The sequence below is a fragment of the Lissotriton vulgaris genome, unplaced genomic scaffold, assembly GCF_964263255.1.
Source record: "Lissotriton vulgaris unplaced genomic scaffold, aLisVul1.2 SCAFFOLD_803, whole genome shotgun sequence".
NCBI lineage: Eukaryota > Metazoa > Chordata > Amphibia > Caudata > Salamandridae > Lissotriton > Lissotriton vulgaris.
This window is the reverse complement of record NW_028253292.1, coordinates 195,372-204,026: the sequence shown is the minus strand read 5'-3', so window position 1 is coordinate 204,026 and position 8,655 is coordinate 195,372.

Here is an 8,655-nt window from a genome sequence, read left to right as displayed (position 1 = left end):
GCCGCTAAGTAGGAGAAGGATCTTCCCCCCATGGTGGCTTTGTGCATGCGCGGGGCGGCGGCGAGGGCTTGGTTGGACGACCGCAGCTGGCGGGTGGGGGTGTAAAAGGAAAGGCGCGTGTTGAGGCAATCCGGTCCAAGTTCGTAGAGGGCTTTGTGTGCGTGGGTGAAGAGACTGAACGTTATCCTTTTGTTGACGGGGACGTTAATTTCAGGCTTTAGTAGAAATAACATCTTTGTTACTGTGGACTTGTGCAATCCCTTCAAAAAGCTGTAAATTACACGTGACATGTATATAACAGATATCTCTGCCTTTCAACAATCTTAAGAAGATAACATCATTAAAATGGTATGCCATTTTTGCAAGCAATTGTTTGCATTGAAAGTGACTCTGAAGTAACATCCAATGGTGTGATATCCACATGAATGTCAAAACGTCAGCATTAGTTCATTACTATGTGTTATCCTCCAGGTACGCATCCGATACCGAGATGTAGTTTATCTTTGTCAGACAAGACATCAGTGAGATGATTAGGAAGCCACTGACGAGCATGGATTATAAAGAAAGTGAGCTAGAAGGACTGCTTCTTTGTTTGGAAAATGGTAAAACTCCTTCCAATTAAAGAGACCTATGGCTCCACAGGGCCACATCAAACGCTCTTTAGGGGACATACAGTAAGAGGGCTGTGGCTGCATGGATGTCAATTCACTGAAATGCTAGGGGTAACAGAAGTGACATCACGTGCCCTTTGACCTCCACTTTCACTTACATACACATACTTACGCACATATTCACACATAAGCACACTCTCACCCCCAAGCACACATTCAACACACATTTAAAAGCATGTTCTACTTACCTCAGCTGCCATGGAAGGGCATATTCCAGCTCATTGTTCATCACACTACTAGTAAATATTATGTTTATTCACTATTAGTGTAAAAAAAAATTAACAGGAATAAAAAGAGTGGAGACCCAGCCGCCCCAGTGTTGATGGCACAGAATTTGCCACCTCTGAGACCAGGGGACACAAAGGCAGTGCTAGGGGTAGCAAAGGGCATGCCAGGGGGCGCAGTTGCGACCCCTGGCAACCCCTAAATGACGTCGATGAGTGGCTGATGGATAGCAGGCCAGGTAGGTGTGAATGGTGAGGGACGAGCCTCTGTGCCACATACAGGTTCTATTATACAGAGTTGGCAACGTGTGCTCATGTTTCTTGTCTGCACATTGTACCAGCGATGTATAGGTTCCTTCGTAACTTGCCCTTCCTGAGGTTCCAGACTATTTCTTCCCAGAGGGATGGGTCTTGGGAAGCTGTACATCTACATAGTCTGAGGGGAACACCTTCCCATGAGCTAGGCACAGGCAAACCCTAGTGTCAGATAGGGCTGTCATCTTGTGGCCATGAGACTGTGCCAGAGCTATTTTTCTGCCAACCATAGATGAAGCCCCACATCGCCAAAAAAGTGATGATTCTTCATTGGAGTAGAGTCCAGGTATAAAAGTCACTCCTCTTCTTACACAGCCTTAGAATGTCATATTTGACGCGGTCATCTGTCTTTAGATATGCTATTCTAACACATGTATAAAAACATGAACACTTTCTCCTGGGGTGAGAACCTCGTCAGCCTCACTTTCCTGTGGGTACTGTACCCATTTTGCCTGGGATGGCTTTTTCATTCTCCTCGGCCTGGAACTTTTCCACTCTATGTTTCCTTAATATGTCGTTCCCTAAAAGAAAGCCGTAACAGCATTGACAGTAGCACCTTGTCACAAATTGACCTCATGATTACATATTTCCTTTAGCGTGGATCTGCTCAGTCGTGCAGCCGCCTAGTTACAATACCAGATGCTTCCTGTGCTGTTAGTGCATGTGCCCTGCTTTGGTGCAAACAAACCAGTTCCAGTGAGTGCTGAGTGACTACGGAGTATCTTTTTCTTGTCTGTGCTACAGCTACCTTGGTTTCCAGTAAGAAATCCAGGGCAGGTGAATGCATGTTACAAAGAGTAAGACTAATGTACGAAATCAGTGAGTGATAAAGGGAGAAAGCAGGGATAGAAAAGCTTTCAAGCGTAAACTAAATAGAAGGCGTAATATGGTAGAAGAAAGAGGCATGAGGTCGAATCAAATCTAAGTGCCCTTGGTATTTGGCAACTTTGGCATTTGAAAATGTGTGCTCATGCACTTATTTTTTACAAGCACAAAAAAAACCTAAACAGTTCGAAGGGCGCTTTGGAGTGATCTTACCATAAGATTCCAAATAGCATTTTAACAGAACAAAAAAGTAATGATGAGTTGAGCACCTCACCATGACTCTCCACTGCTCTATTGCTGACCTGACCTCCTCCCTACTTTAAGAACAACTGAGACCTCGGGGTTTATACCGCTGGCTCTAGCCAAAGAGGTCACAGCATTTTGCCTAGGTTCCCACTTTACATATATTGCATACATATAACTAGCACTAAGCATATGGGCATAAGTGTGACAATGGGGGATAACTGACAGAGACAACTTTTATAGATCCCAGATCCAAATGCTTCAACAGAACACAGTATACAAATGCAAATGACCAACACAACAAGGAATGCGCAAGAAATGTATTGATCCATATGGATCTTTTTTTGACTTTAAAGAGCTTTATTGCAATTTTAGAGATAGTAAAACATCAGTACAACGTATGTGGATCCACATGGCTCTTAATCACTAAACACAGAGGCAAAATAACCGTGGAATAATTTGAAGAATCCACAAGACATTTGGCAGATATTCGACATGTTTAGTCATTAGTGGGTATGGCAAGTTTTATGCTGAGTGAAAGAGAGAGGAGGACCAACCTGCCCAAGGGACCAGGGCACTATTTAATAGTGAAGAACAATAAATAAAGCCTTTGACATTGCATTCAAAATGTTTTCATGTGCTGATAACTTTGGTGCTGTTTAATAAATCTGCATGAAATGTTTCAGACTGTTAGGAAGTTAGGCTTTGTTAGCGATCTCAGGTTTCATGCACATCCCTTCAAGGGGGAAGGAGGGGTCATTGTTTTGCTATTAACCCGAGTGCAGTTTTATGACAACACTTGGCAGAAACATATCATGTTTATCTAACTTTTGATAATTTGAGTTTCCTATAAATCTATCAATAGAGGGTACACTTAAAGGGGAGAGGTAAAAAAGCAGCATTTCCCATTTTACTTCTCATATGAATCTTTGCTCTTTGCTACAGAAGAACACTACTGAACTGAATTCTGTTCAGTAGTTTTCGAAGAATTGGTGTTACAACAATGTGGTGAGGGGTCTTGCAGAAAGGAGAGAGTCCTCAAACCTTGACTTTAGTCTGTCTACAGACGTAGATGTAAAAAATAAAGGTTCCTCATTAAACATAGGGGATGTTTGCTCCCATTGTCCATTTTGGGTCCACTGTCCCAAAGTTGAGTATACCTGCAGGCTCTGATTGTCTGACCACAGCAGAAACAATTCTGTTTCAACCTACATTACTGCATGCCATTTACTAACAATAGTAATTATTTTAATAAACGTTCAAGTTATGTTATGTTATGTTATCCGAATTTATTGAGCGCACAGATGCCTCAGCAAAGGGGCGTCCCGGCGCTAACAGAACAGAAAACCGGATAGAGCAATACCAGAATGAACAGACACAACAAAATTGGAGATCCAGAGGAAAGAGGAAGGTTTTTACAGCTCTCCTAAAACCCAAAAGGTTGTCAATCGCACGAATATGAACAGGGAGGGAGTTCCACAACCTGGCAGCAAGCACACGAAAGGAGCGGCCGCCGGATCTGGACCTCTTGAAGCGTGGAACAATAGCCAGATGCAGGTTAGAGGACCTCAGAGTGCGAGTTGGGATGTACGGCAAGATGAGATTCTCCAAGATCTGGGGAGAAGAAAATTTAAGGATTTTAAACAAAAGACAAAGGCACTTAAACTTGATACGCTGAGCCACAGGGAGCCAGTGGAGCTTTTGAATGTTTTTTTGGCAGAGCAAAATCTGGGTAGGCCTACCAGAGACCAGGCGGCAACGTTTTGAACGCGTTGGAGTCTTAATATTTCAGCCTGATTAGCTCCAAGTAAAAGAGAACTGGCGTAGTCCAACCTGGACAAAATCGTGGCTTGTACAATGAGCTGTCTGGTGGGAGCGTCAAAAAACCTAAAAGTAAGTAGGTCTGAGTCTGAGTTCAAGTAATACATAAATAAACATAGCACTAAAATTAACGTTCACATTTAAAGTACAGTTATGGTTACAACATACATAGAAATTAAAAAAACATAAATTCACTAGAAAAACATCACAGTTAATGTAATGGTATAATTATATCAAATAATCTTTTTGAAGTTACGTTTTTAAAAACTTCTGAAACCCACTGAAAAAACAATTAAATTGAAGTTATGGTTGGAACAAACAACCTTCTTTTGTTTGTGCTGCTGTCCCTCCTGATCCCCTGCATGGTCCGGGGTGTTTGAGGTTCTTGTTGCTTCCATCTTAGTTGCTTCATTGCTTGCCTCACTTGTGGGGATGGCTGGCCATGGCAGTGTAGCTCCAGCAGGGCAGATTGGTATTTTTATGTGAGGGGACTCCAAACTCGTTAAGCTACTACTCATAAATCCCTTTTGTGAATAGCAAACAATCACAAATTTACACAAAAGTGTAAGTTTGTCTTTGTGAATCAGGCTCTTTGGCATGGTTGATTATAATGTTGGCTGCGCAAGTGGGGTAACTATTGACAATACCAAGATGAAGGAAGCACTGCATACTTTGCATGGTCATTTGCAAACAGGCCTGAGTACCATGTGCAGGATAAGGGTAATCCTATTTATTCCTTGTTGCTCTGTGGCTGTAATTGGCTATGGGCTTCATAATCTTTCTGAAGTTCAGTCACAGCTACAACTGAGGGCGGACACAATCTGTACATTAGCAACACTTGAGCACACAGAATCAAGCTACTGGCACATAATATACTATTTTCTCTTTCTCAGAAGTCTCAGATCTCAGCTCTTAGACAGATTTAGAGTCAGAGTTGCATAAAGCTGTTATTCAAACCTCACAGATCCTATAAAGTCATGGGGTGATGTGATGGAGAATCTAATGCCTGGGACTGAGAAAATAATCACCAGGGGAAAAAAGCTAAATAAGATTAAATACCTGTCAACAGTTATGCTGTGGGACAACATGGCTCATCATCTTACTCCCTCTCCTAAGCTTTCTGAAACTCAGCATCCAGTAATTAACTCTTAAAAAGGCTAAAGATCCTCAAGGTGCCATGCAGTCTCAAGATCATAAACAATCAGAAGAACCATCATTAATGCCAATTTATGAATTAATATGTGCTCACAGGGAGGAAAATAAAAAGGATGCAGCTAGTCTACCAACATCAAACTTAAAAACTCAAGCAGATGTATGCAAAATCTCAAAACAAATGTCTTCATCGGGTGAGCGATTAGCAAAAATTGAGGAATTAACAGGCAAACTTGAAGAGACTTCTGTTGTCACAAGGGAGCGGGTGAATGATCACCAGAAACAGCCACAGGTTCTGTTCAATAATATGGAAGAAAGTAAAATCGGAAAAGGCACACTCATTTGCATGTCCTTGGGGTCACAGATGGGGCAGAGGGTGATGATTATAATTCAGCTCTCCCAGAGAGCTTTTCCTGATCTTCAAGAATGGGACATTGGTTGTCAAGTCCAGTGGGCACATTGCTACCCCATTTATTAGCCCCAAAGTTGAACGCAAGACGCTACATCCTAGAGCCTTTCTTGTTTATATTAGGAACTTTATTTTTTGCCAGTTGCTATACTAAGCTGCACAACCAAAATAACCTGTTGAAGATGACAAACAGAAATGTTTCATCAGATCTTTCTTCTGTTATCATAACGTTGAATGCTGCTGGTAATTTCACAATTTAGGAGCACAGCCATATCTTAAGGAGCTGGCAAGCCTTAGGTAACATATAAATCTCAAACATATATGTGCACTTCAGCTGAGGAGGTGGATTAGAATCCTGGAACAATTGCTTGGGAGTGGCTTTTCTGATAATGATTAATTAATCAGAAAAGATTTATATCAGTTTTACTACCTTAATTTTTTACAGCTGTTTAATCCAATAAAGAGTTATCAAATACATTTCTCATGGAATTATATATAGCAGTATTCCTAAAAAAAGAATTAAGACCTGCTGCACTGTGGGTTATACCAGCTAATTTAATGAATCAATACTGATTCTGAAATATACACAAAATCATAGCCAATCGAATCGGCCCATGAAACCTAAGTGAGTTGACTCCAAGCACTGTAGTTTTGTGCCACAATGAAGCACCACGCTACATACAAATATGGCAGTCAAAGTTTTGGTTATTACATCCGATCAGGGCGTTTCTGCCTAGATGATCCTGTTAGATGCAGAAAAGGCACTTGACAAGGTTACCTGGCAGTTTCTACAGTGCCTTCTGAGCTACATGGGTTGGTCCTGTTTTTATGAGAATACAAGTTGTATATACAAATCTCAATTCAATGGTGGTGTGCATGGTCTCTCTGTCTGAAAAACTCTCAAATATGAGAGGTAGCCTGCAGTTTTGCCCTTTGTTCCCTCAATTGTTTATTCTCTATTTAGAACCTTCCATCAAAAGTCTTCAGCAGTTAACAGCTACATCTCCTTTCACCCCAGTGGCACCACATGCAAAATTGGTGCGCATGCAAATGACGTCTCAATCTTTATCTCCTGATCTGGGTATTCACTTAACACTAACAATACCCAAATCTTATATAACTATACATCATCTATCGATGATAGTCAATATGCAACAACAGCCATGTATTTGAGGATTCAAATATCTCCTAATATTACAAAAGTGTTCCAAAACAGCAATGGACTCATAGATGCAGTGACACAGAACCTAATAAAATTGAGTAGAATTCCTTTAGGAATCCAAGAGAAATGCAACACCATTAAAATGCTTATGCTCTTACACGTTTTATGTCTTCTTTGTGCTCTTCTTCTTGCAGTCCCGAATGTTTTTCTCAAAAACATTGAATGCACGTGGTCTCAATTTATTTGGCAGTTCAGGAAACCAATGCGAGGAATCACACAAATACAACAACTTTTGCAAAGGTAGCTTGGCTCTCACATGTATAAAAATCTTCTAATGGGCATGTTTTTCAAAAAGGTTATCCCCAATTTACTGTCTTAACATTTATCATATCGTCACTCACTGATTTGTATAGTGATCTATCCCCAGCTCCAGAATTATTTGAACTTGTGGATTTAAAATAAATCAAGATACAAAACATCTATATATTATCAGTTCTATGCTGCTATTTTAAACAAATTACAGCTACCAAAACACAATCTTTACACATATTTATGGTGGTATTGCATCATTCCCAGGTTTTTCCGATAATTCACTTGTTCAAGCCTAGGCTCACTCGAAATTACAAACCTTAGGACAATTATAAGCGGGACTAGTACTACATGCTTTAGGCACATTAGATTCAATATACTCTATTCAGTACAAGGTTTTTTTTAAGTATCTACAAATACATGAATACTTAATGGACAAATCCCCCATTAGTCTAGAACCAATTTCACAGATCAGAAATAGAGCCTCCACTACAAATAACGCAATTATTGTAATTAACTATTTCCTGCTCCAATAGAAACAACTACATGATATACAACAATTGGCTAACTGGTGGTCATTAAGACTTGCAGATTCAGTTAATAGGGTAGCTATAGAACAGACTATCACTCGAAGCCATTCTTAAATATTTCTCAACTTAAAATCCATCTTCATAAATTCATACAAAATATATAATATGCTCTAAACAGGTCGTTCTTGTGGCGCTGCCGATCTTATTCCAAATGTTTCCATTGTTTGGTTAAAGACGCTAACACCTTACACGTCTTTGCTAAATGTCATTTAATTGAAGGATAGTGACTTTTGGGTAAAACAGTTCTCCCCACTCCTAAACTGGTATTTAATTTCTCTGATCAAGTGGCACGCAGGTTCGCTGGAATCGTTTTGTAGCTATAATTCTTGCCGATTTCAAATTGCAAAATTATGACTTGTAAAAATCCTGTTGACTTAAAGAAACTGTTGTGAATGAATGAATGAAATATTATTTGTAACGCGCAGCTATGCCCAGTGGGCGTCAAGGCGCCTAAACCAAAATATAAAGCTGGTAGCAGACAGAAACAGAACCTACTGGTATGCCTTAATAAAGAGCCAGGTTTTCAATGACTTCCTAAAGAGGTCAAGGGAAGGAAGTCGTTTGATTTCGAGGGGGAGTGAGTTCCAAGTAAGAGGTGCCAATATGGAAAAAGCTTTGGACCCCCATCTGGCCTTCTTGGCTCTGGGGATTACCAGTTGGTGTTGCTCGCTGGAACGTAAACATCTACTCGGAACATATCTGATAAGTAATGAACCAAGGGCATCAGCCGAGCCTGCAGTTAGAGCCTTATAGGTAAGGCAAAGGAGTTTGAAAATGATCCTTGACGGGATGGGGAGCCAGTGGAGGTTCTTCCTCGCTAGGGTCATAGAAGATAACCAGGGCAAAGCGAGAGCAAACCGCGCTGCCGCGTTCTGTATGACCTGTAGACGCTGGAGCAAGCCCTTGTTGGCCCCGGCGTACACTGCGTTACAGT